This window comes from Anabas testudineus, chromosome 1, assembly GCF_900324465.2.
Source record: "Anabas testudineus chromosome 1, fAnaTes1.2, whole genome shotgun sequence".
In the NCBI taxonomy this organism is placed as follows: domain Eukaryota; kingdom Metazoa; phylum Chordata; class Actinopteri; order Anabantiformes; family Anabantidae; genus Anabas; species Anabas testudineus.
The window spans coordinates 20928778-20940733 of NC_046610.1; positions in this window are offsets into that span (position 1 = coordinate 20928778).

Genomic DNA, 11956 nt, shown 5'->3' on the forward strand with positions numbered 1-11956 from the left:
CATGTACTCTTGATGACTCTTCTCTTTTTGGTGGCATATCTACAGAAGACAAGACAGCATGGAGTCAGTAATGTGTACTATGGAGAGCAGATAATAAAGAGTTATGGACCAAAAGTCCTGTTAACTTACCATTCTCAGTACTTTGACCACGAGATATTGCTCCTTCAATATATGGGAGTAAATACAGTATTTGTATGTAATGTGAAACTTTAGGTTTAGCCAATCGAAAAAGACTTAGAGTCAGATACATTTGTGTTTGTACATTTAGTTGATTTAAGTATCAGTATTTGCGACTTGTTATTTGAGGACATATGGTCATTATGTTAACAGCGAACGTAATCAGGCTGCAATTACATTCCCCATGAAAACATCTCTCTGATTGCAGTTTAAATCCTGTGCTTCCCACACGTTTACATTTCTTGCTACTATGCAGCCTGTAGATACAGAACAAGACATCTTGGAACATAAGTCTGCCTATGAAGACATATTTTGTAAAAGCAACAGTGAAAGTTTTCAAGCTAACAGCGCTTAGAGGGTTGTGAACTTTGAGAACATTTTATATTGAATTCCCACAAGTTTGTGCATGACAATTTGTTGGAACTACACTATAGTACAAGCAAGCTTTCAGTCAAACTGCTATTCTCAACAAATTCTGAAGACCTGCCACGAGCGTAAAAGTTCAAGTGGCACAGTGAATTTGCACTTATAAAGACTGTTTCTGTGCTGCATCCTTGGCCTTAACAAAAAGTCAGAAAGGTGTTATTTCAATTAGACTCTCACTGATCTGTCTCATAAAGTCTTGGAAACGGTGATGACTCTGCCTGGATTTCTCTGTTTTCTTAAATACCAGGTCTTTTACCCTTCCCCAAACTTTTAGTAATTGGCAGACCAAACAAAGGGCGAGAGATTCAGAGAGTTAGTTTGATTGTCTGTGGGCGTGTGTAATTAACAGCATATCCTCTCTTATCGCATCTGCATTTCCTTCTTTTTTGTGCTGGACTGTGCACATTTGTGATCGGACGCGAAGCTGTGAATGTACGTGCATACGAATGGACGTGCTTAGAAGTAATTGGTTTGGTCTGCAGAATCACCAGTGGAACAGCAAAGGACAGGAGCAGAAGAGAGAGAAGGAAAGGAGAGGATGCTTTGCTTCAGCTCATTAACCAACGCCTGTTAGCTTGGAAATAAATTGGGTGAGATTCCACCACTGGAGAGGCTGATTAGTTCATTTTTCTCCACCCCCCTACTGATCCGTCGTAGGTGTAGTGAGGCACAGACACTTCTCTCACTCTGTGCTTCTCACTCTGTCTCACTTATACACATGCCATGTGAGGCCAAGCTCACGCATACACTCAAATCAGTGGCCCATAGGTCCTGGAGCAGATGTGAATGAGACAGGTGTCAGATGACTTGCAGCCTGCCACAAGCTCAAAGGTCATCTAGACCTACAGTATCTCTCACTGCCTGGGCTCGCAGCCAGTGGCTGGAGCTTCATCCAGTGGGACTGATGGCTGACAGAAAACTTCAAGAAGCAGCCAGCGTGATGGAGATTGCTTGGAGCATTCAAAGAAAAACAGCACAAAAACTTCTCACTGTGGTGCCGGCAGCTCTGCGAAGTCTTTGCCAGCGATGATTTTGGCCTACTAGTCCCTCCTAACATATGATTCTTTCTTTGCCATTGCGGTGGCAGTGGAAAATGCCTCTTCTGCAGTGTCACAGAGATGATTGCAGAACAGCGCGTCAAAACTGAAATTTGGATCGAATCTTGTCATTTCAAAAACCTTGGCATGTGGCTGGTATTATTCACATGCTGTTCAAAACACTGGCTGAACACTTAACCAGGCTGAAAAGAGCCATTGTCATGCTGAATGAAAGCACCTCAATTTGGCTGGAAGTACTATCCAGAATGGGGATAATTTTTCAAAATAAGTATTTTCTGCAGTAATTGACTCGAATATGTGTTTAGCTGAGAAATTATCCGAGAGCAGTGGAAAAACACCAAAGCACTTCATGCCAAGCTGGTTCACACTACTGTTTTGATGAGATTGTCAATACGCACTGTACAACCACTTCTGTTCATTCTCTCATATCCACTGACAAACAGTTCATATGAACTTGGCCCATACAACATGCACACACACACACACACACACACACACACACACACACACACACACACACACACACACACACACACACACACACACATACAGTGAGTGTTTCTGAGCAGTCACAGGACAGCCTGTCATCTTTTTCCCCCACTGCTCCTCCCCTGTTAATAACATCATTAATCAGGGAGTGTCAGCTCTGAGATATGGGTCGATAAACAATTTGGTGCAACATGCCTAATGGAAACCGGAGTCATTTAATATATTCACCTGCTTATAAATCCTACATAATTTGTGTTCCCCTTCGGTGGAGACCCTCCCACTCAAAGTATTACACAATACAGTGCTTCTTTTATTTGATGAAAAACACAGAAGACCTAGAGGAGTCTGTGCCAAAGGCTCATTGTGCATCCTGTATTACTTTGGATGATATCAATACCTGTTACACACGTGAAAAAAACAGGTTGGGGGACGTGTCTGAGCAGCTGCTCCAAAGGTTGAATATGAACAGATGCATTACTACACTGTAATTTAGTGTAATAGTGCTCTATACCATTATTATATTAACCCTCATTAATTAGGATTGTAAAATAACGTTATATTATAATCAAAATAAAACAAACAACAAAAAAAACCCAATAAAGTTCTGCACAACAAAACATATTTAGAATGTACTATACATTTTTAAAATACGCATACAATTTTGTCAGACAGACAAAAATCATTTTCACATACAATCTCTGGACAACAATGGAAGAATTAGGTTTGTCTATTGTGCGTAATTGTGCTTTCACACACGTCGTGCACAGCGGGAGATTGTCAGAGTCATGACAGAGACATATTCTCACATGGGAAATAACAAGATTATACAAGTAAAACAACAAAGAACCAATTCGCCTGATAACAATTGAGAGATCCATCTAGGCCCAAGTGGAAAATTGTGTCCAATGAAATTTACCACCATAACTATCCATAGTCCTGCCTCATAATAGGGTTGTAATGTTCAAAAAACAAACCGCACAACTTGTCTGACTTAATGTCTAATAGTGCTGGATTTTTTAAAAGGTGTAGACACTCAGACCGTCTCACTTTTGGCTCATGAGGTTAAATATTAATGTGTATTTGTATTGATATTTGTAGATAATATGATGTCATGATATTCGTGCTGTCAAACATAAATCTTGGCATCAATAATAATAAGCTTTTTGATGTTTCAAGATCTGCGTTAGACAAATCAAACAGATGCAAGTCAGTAGCTTTACATCAAATATTTTTATTGCTAAATACTTTACAAACTGTGTAACAATGATCTTTACTTTACTTATCAAATCTGGCTTAACTGAACAACACTTTAGACACGTGCTTTTGAATTTTTTTAATATGGTTTAGTTTTTTTAATGAATTATGACTTCTTTTCATTTACATTATTCACCATTCTGTGTTCTGTTGTTCATTTTATAATGTATATTTATCCCCTCACTATGTCATATTTATTTTTACATCTAAGCAGCTACAGTAACATATGCAGGCTAACATCTTCATTTATTCTGTCATTTGTTTCGAGGTGGACTATTGTAAAATTACCTGCAAATTTGATTTTGAAGCAAAATGACAGCGTCCTCTGATGTAAACATTTCTGAAAGTGTAATCAAGCACAGACAAATGAAAAATGTACGATATCCCGAAACGTGTCTCTACAAATTAGAGTTACTAAGACATAATTATGACACTTACCACTAAGGCATTTTATCATTTAATAAGGTAAGCTAACTCACATTACTGAAATCTATGTTTAATTTAAGATTAGTCAAAGCGTTAATTGAATATATTTTTAATTCCATTTTGACTGGCAAGATTATTTCCACTTGTATTGAGTCTTCATTTAGTGACGTTAATAATTAATTTAAACTATTCTGATCATCAAAAACCCAGACAATACACGTAGAAATTGAATAGCCTTAAACTTAAACTGGTAATAAAAGCCATTCAAACATGAGTGTAGATATGGGCTCTCGAATTAAAATTAAAATACTGTTGGAATATTGGATTATTAATGAATCAGACGTAATGTATTTAATTGAAGAATTACTGAACTTTTAGGACTTTAGCAAATTGTAATTTCATTACAGCAGCATAGGTGTTTGGTGATTCAGACACAGGCAGCCTAACTCATGCTTTTCATTTCAATACCACTGAAAATGTTTTGTCACACACACACACACATAAGCAGAGAATCCAACTTTGTGAGTTAGTGAACTACGCACTCCTGACAGGACGATGGGGGCACAGTGTTAACGTTTGCATACACCGTCTCATCTCTCCACATGTGTGTGTACGGACACGCACGCTCATAATCCCCCCCCCGAAGCTTCACTTGCTGTCACCACATCAGCACAACACCTTCATATTTGATAAAAGCATAAAAGCTATAAAATGATATTTCCTCCTCAGATGCTTCATTATGCGTTTCAGCTTTTGCAGCAATCGTCTGTTTGTTGGGATCTATTACGAAGACATGTAGCTAACACACTCAGTAGATGAGAAGGACTGAGCTGGTCTAACAGCCTCACTCTCGTCTTTCTGCCCCCCTGAGTGACATGCAGCCTGAGTGGACATGGCACCGTCATCTGACTGGGACCAAATGAGCCGTAAGTAACGACAGGGGACACCCAGCCCATTGGCTAATTGTCCTGAATAATGAGGCTGCTTCTCTGCTCTGATTGGTACTGCAGGTGGGAGGTTGGCAGTTGGCAGAACCATCCACAGTATACGGCTCAGTGTCACCGAATAGATGCTCTGTCGAATGACTGCTGGGATGGCAGGAGTCTAACCTCTATTTTCCATTCACCCACTGCGAAATAGTCTGCGTTTGGACTAAGTCCTTTGTCCCTTCTACAGCTTGGCTACTCTGCAGTGCACGAGTAGAGCGTAAAGACAGCTTGTGTTTCAGTGGAATTTCATTCTAAGTCTCAGCCATTTTATGGAGCCGAAACTATTTGATCGAAAAGCCTCACTGAGCTGTTGTCGGCAAAAATTTATTCCCTATTCCCTCTACATAAGGAGTTTTATGTACCTGTAACTAAAGCACATGCTCATTTTCAGGCCTCTATATCTAGAAGCATAGCTACCATTTGTTCAGCGTCTGTAGATAAAACACCGTCATTATTCAGACTGTTTGCAGCATAATCCTGCACAAACTACCTGGTAAAAAATGGTTTCTCCAGTCCTACAATAGTAGGGGAAGTTCTGTAGTGGTAGTACTGTAATCCCATTGTGAGTGTGGCTAGCTGCTGTCTCCCTCGTGCTCTTGATTGGGTTGTCAGAGTGCAACCAGCTGCTGTGCGACACGCAGAACACAGACCTGATTGCACTGGGAACCAGTGCTGACAAATGTCAAAGGCTGGTGGGCAGTTGAGAAAGATACATGATAGAGGATAAGGCTTTATAAGTTCAGAGATGTCACTCTGGGTTCATTTGGATTTCACATTTTGATATGAAATGAAGATCTCAGACTTTGATGCTCTGTAGTGGGATATGGTGAGGAGCAAAGCAATAAGCAGAGACAAGGAAACAGAAAGACAAAGAGGGAAGAAACATGCATCTACATGCATAGCAATTTTTACAAGTGAATAAAACATGTAGGCTTATTGTTTAAATTGGTTGAATGTAGACATTTTTTTTAGCTAACTCAGCAGTTTCACATACTGCAGCTCTGTAGCATCTTTCACCTAATTGTCCTGGTTAATGTTTTAATGTTTGCAGCTGTTTTTAATTGAAAGGCTCTGACAAACACAATGTGCAGTGTGCTACCTGTTCAACACCAAACAACAGACATACAAATTTAGCAACTAGGAAACGAGAGGTAAATAGAAACTGAATATTATACTTATATTCATCCGGCAGCCAAAAAAAACAACTCTCGATGGAGTATAATATTACTTTTAATGTGCTGGATGCTAATATTTAACTGAATAATATTATAAAGTGATAATATGACAGCAACCAATTAATCCAAAAAGTTAAAAGTGCTTAAAAACTCGAGGACCATTGCAACTAATTGATAAACAATGTTGATTTGTTGTTCTGTATGTTCTCTTGTTTGTTTTGGTTTTCGTCTGTCTTAATGCAGATGTTTTTGTTGTTGTTTTTGTTGTTGTTTTTGTTGTTGTTGTTGTTGTTGTTGTTGTTGTTGTTGTTGTTGTTGTTGTTGTTTATTTCTATTTGTGCCAAGCTAAGCCACTGACACCAGACTCTTGGTAAACAGATACAAAAATGGAAACAGCTGTCAGTGTCATGGTGGTCGTCACTTTTCATGGTAAATTAAAGCCTGTGTGTCATACACGCTTGGCAAAACATGAAAACATAGTGTACATTCTTTCAGTTGCTGAAATATCAAGTCATGTCATGTAACAAATGTCTCAATGAGGCAGTGTCACAGTAGACGTCTTCTAATCTATAATTCAGCTGTTTGTGTCCTACGTCTTTTCCTGGCTGTCATCACCCCCTTGCCCACCCAACCTACCCCCACCTTTTTTGGCTTCACACACTTCACACAGCCCACTCACAGTCTGCTCGTCAAGTCCACTACACACACACACACACACACACACACACACATTCATCCACCTCACCATAACATGGCACCTTGCAGCACAGCAGGTCGTATTCGCCTGTCTGTCAGTGCCTCCTTTAAAACATACCCAGAACAGCAGTAGTATGACTCTATCAGCAGCCAGGCTGAGGCTGGCAAGAACCGACTGGACCGACCTACTGGAGCATGATAACACCAGGTGGGAGACATGCACATAGTGCCAACTCTGAAGGGAAGTGGTCTGACTCATTCTTAAGTATGCATATATGGATTTTTGTCTGAAAATAAAAACAGACACTGAAGTCCAAGTTCAAGTTCAACAGATCTAATCTATTTGCATTTCCTCTCGACATTTCCTTCCTCATAATTAAACACGAGTCTGATGTGCCAGTCTAGTTGTGAATCAGCGTGACTGTCTGAGCCTTGTGATGTTACACTGCCAGACATCATGAAGCGTTGACTACTGGATTCACATGATAACAAGGGAGAAGCACAAATTATTTACAGTATACTTTACATCACAGGTCAACATTTTACATTCAGTGCAGGAAGATTTAGAATTTATTTTTTCTGTGGTGTTCCAGTTATCCATTGGTTTTCATTATTTTCTTGACATTATCTACAACTATACTAATATAGTATATTTACTACAAAAAATGTGACTTACCAATAAGTCAAATACTGCATTTAAACACTACCAGTCAAAGTGTGTCTACACATAGGAATTACCATGTTTTTCCGGATAAGATTCATGTCCTCACCTGTGATGCCATCTAATAATCAGTTATCCATATAAATTAATAACAAACATGCAATGTTTGGCCAATGGGATGCTTATTACAGCATCTTCATCGAAAGAAATGCTGTAATGGGATGAAAACCTGTTCAGGCAGCTAAGTTCTGACCCTAGAGGACCTTAATTACTAACCAAGTGATTAAATTGATTAATTAATTCTCAGTGGTGAACTGAAAATTGGGACACCAACCCTCAAGCGGACAACCCACAGTATTTTGGCATCAGCCTCCATCTCTCTCCGTGTATCTCTGGGTTTCCCAATCTGTGCGCCTGAGTCACCTCTATGCCCGCCTCTACTTGTCTGGATAATTAGCTGCCCAGCCTTCGTTCCCAGACTGTGCGCCCCATGGATTTATGATGGTGATGGCTGGCCTGGTCTCGCGGGGATAGTGTTTGTGTGCCACTATATGCCAATGAGGCCAAAGGAGACATGGCTGTCCTACTAATGAGGGGACACAAGGTTGTTTACGGTAGGCTGGACCAGTCTCATGGATATGAAGATAAGGCAATAGCTGGGAAATAAATCATGAAGAATGTGTGTGTGTGTGTGTGTGAGTTTGTGTGTGTGCACGTGTGTGTGTGTGTGTGTGTGTGTGTGTGTGTGTGTGTGTGCGCAGTCCAAACACTCAAATCGTCGCAGATGGACGTGCTTTTCATTATTAGTCTCCTTCTCCAATGGATGGACAAGAGAGGCTTCATCTTTATGATTCAGTATCGCTCCTCTTTACTTATTCACTTCCATTCAATAGAAACCATGTCTGTAACAGGTATTTCTTTAACTGATCTGTCACATTTTCTCATTTGTTTTGCTGTAAATTAGGTGAAAACCTCCTCCACTGTAGTGACTCATTTTTTTTATTGTCAGTGCATTTATGCTGTGATTCAGAGCTGAAAGCGTGATGAGTACAGCTTCTTCTTTATAATCTTTATAAAAATGTTGTCCCTGTATGCAGACATTTGCACGACTTGCATCACTGGGCATCTTCTTTTTTTTTTTGGATACAAATGGGAATTTCAAGGTCGTGAGACATGCGTTGATGGTTGAGAATGTGGACCAGAAGCAAAGACCACTTCGCCCTCATCTGCGGTTTATGAAATGTACTCTGAAGGTTTTAATCATAAAGCTGTCTATAAAGAGCACTTACGCTGTAGACATGAAAAGTTCAGTGTTAGAGAAATCCTCGAGTGTCTCTGTCCAGACGAGCTTCACCACTCTGACCTGCTAAAGGTCTCTTTAAAACATCCATCTCATCCGACACTGAGATGTTTAAAAATTGCCTCTTTGTGCTGTACTGTCTGCGCCTGTTGCTGTGTGGATATTTTTCTCTCATGTAAAAAAAAAAGAGTACATTTTAAAATGAAGCTCTGACAATTTTCCTAGCCAGTGATCTGACCTTTGAATGGGTGTCTTTTATTAGAGTGGAGTGGATGTCTGGCTGTGGATTGGCTGCACTGTCGGGTCTGCCTTCAGGTGACCTTGTTAACCAGAGAGCTGACCTTTGGCCTCACCTCACTCTTTTTCCTGCTTCAAGCCAAATTTGTCCTCCAGCAGAAATGCAGACCTCTGACCCCTTGTGCTTTTGTAATTTATTTTTTTGCAGTCCAACTGTTCTGTCGAGGTTTTTGTTTGATGTTCTAGAGCTTTTTTTATTTTTTCACCCACAAAAAAAATCACCCATCTCTGAGCCAACGTAACACAATAACAGTCCATTTGTATCTACCTTATTGGCCATACAGACCTCAGTGTAACATTATACATCATTTGTTTTCATTAGATCACTTAAATATGTCAGCTTGTACAGAGGCCTATCGCCTTTTACCCATTCAATCCATACAACAGCAGGTTTCCTCAAAGGCTTTGAGGACAGACCATCTTGTACTGATCAAGCACACTGTACTTCCATACTGTTCCCTAACAGCATTTTCTAGGCATTTCGTTTACCTGCACACTTGAGCTATAAGGAAAGTGCAGCACCTCTTCAGATGTATCATCAGCCACCTGCAGAGCAGACAAAGCACAGAGAAAATTACTGAGTGACAAGTTTGTAGATTCATTATGTATAATGTCATGTATTATTCCTGAAGGTTGGACAAAGTCACATGAATGTGGGCATGACAAACTCCTACAGTAACCATTGTATCTCCTACTGTATGTAACAGTCACAAAAATGTTAGAATAAAAACATGTATATAGATGATGACATTTACAGTAACGTGTGCAACGTTGCAGCCCTGAGGCCATTTATCAAAGGAGGCGACTTTTAATATCAGTGTCTTCTGAAGAGTGCGTGTCGTCTGTCCTTGTATTCCTCCTCAAATCAAACTTGTCTCATAACTGACACATTAAGTATCACATTCTCAGATACATGCAACTTTAAAGGGACACGTCACTGCTTTTACACAGCTCAGTCATGCACTCATCCCAGCCAAACTCAGCCTGTGCAAATATCTGTATAATGAGTTTTCTGACTCGGAGGGGACCGTTCTCTTATCGAAAACAACCCCCGTGATCAAATCAAATTTCATTTATATAACCCAATATCACACATATCAACACACAATATCCTTTGCTCATAGATCATCGAACTGAAAAAAAGAACTCTGACGGGGGGTAAATAAAGGAGACCCCGCGGAGAGGAACAGAGAAACAATCCTATTCCAGGCAGATAATGACAGAAAATTATAGATTATGTATGAGAAATGGAAAAGACATCATGGTAATGTCAAGAGGATTATCTTTCCAAACACATATTTGACAGACGATACCTGTAGCAAACTAAAGTTGAAAGAAATTCAGTCATTCAGCAGAGAAAGTGGGTTTAATAAAATGTTACATGTTGCTTTGTGGGAAATGCAGTGTGCACACCGTGTAACACAAGTCGGCCTCAGTTCGATTATATATGAGACATTTTACAACTTCGAACACTTGAACTTCAAACTCACCACAGAAGCGGTAAAGTGCTGTTAGTTCACACAATCAAACATCAAAAATTGTTTTCATCCACAGATAACATTAGTCATTTTCCATAGAGGCCAGACATGTCTGTGCCGTAGCCTCTTCAAAAGTGCATTTTCAAGTTACTCCAAGCATGAGATCGCATCAAAAATAATGTGAAGTGAGAGCTGCACATCTTCACTGGGAAAGCCAGACATTTTAACACGTAACCCTGTAATACTTTAAGAGTGCACCAGATTTCCCTCAAGAAACCGTGGCAGCTTTCCTAAAAGCTCTCAAGTACAAAAAGGTAAGAAAGGAAAACGTGATGAAGTGTTGGCAAGAACGGCGACAACGGCACGGAGTTTCATCATAATAACGTGGTTCTTTATTTTATTCTTCTTTGTGTACCACAGACGTGTGTTTCAAGAAGACAATACAGGACAAACAGCTGAATATCAGTATGAATGTGACACTGTCAGAGAGCTTCATTTCTGGTCCACTTAATATTTCCATCTGGCATCTGTTAGCTCCATTTTATGTTGATGGCATTTTAAATGGCTCAGTAGGAAAATGCAATGTCAATGAATTACATCACATTATCTTAGCCACCTAGCTTTGTCATTCAGTTGATGGGCCTGTCGTCTGTATGTGCCTGGACAACTCTGGCTGTTTGCCAGCGTTGTCCTGTTGATGTGGCCAACTTTATCCTCTTTGCCAGTGAGCTGTGACTAATATGAAAACACATCTGACATCTGGCTTACTCGATCTCCTAGCTTTAAATAGACATGGGCGTGGTAAAGGATTCATTTGCTCTTTTCTTTAAGGGTGGTGACATCTGCCTGAACAGTATTGGGAGGAATTGTGGGAAATGCTTCTCAGATGGTGATATTTACCCTGAGCACATAGAGATGCTGTCTTAAAAGCGTTTTGCTATTGGGATAATATGTAGGATGTTTAGTTCTTTCCTCTTTCTCAAAGTGAAAATGTCATGACCTGCTTATATTACAAGTTGTTGTTTTTACTGACAAGTCTATTAGTGGTAAACAGTTCAACTGAACATTTTGTTTTCCTTTTCAGATTGTTTCTATGGGACATCTCAATCAAAGAATCTCCTACTTGTGGATATAACAAGTAGTTTTACACATAGTTTACTTTTTTCCTTCCTATTACATGCTTTCTGTTTACATAGGTGTCTTTCAGCTCTGTTTTGGTTCTCATGGCCTGCAAAGATAGCTAACCTAGCTCCAAAAACCTAGCTGTGAACACACCAATCATTTCTCCCAGAGGTTTGTGGAAAGTAAATATTGGATTCTACCAAATGTCAGGAAACACAACTCCTGATCAATACTGAGTGTGTGAACACGCAGCAGTTTGCTAAAAAGGCCATTATATTAATTTTAGAAGGTCAAAATTTGACAGTGTTGATGAAACAGCTTATGCTGTCCCCAAGTGGCCAAAAATTATGTTAATGCAGGTTTAAGGTAAAGCACAGATCCTGCCTTCTTTTGTAGACTCTTTTTATA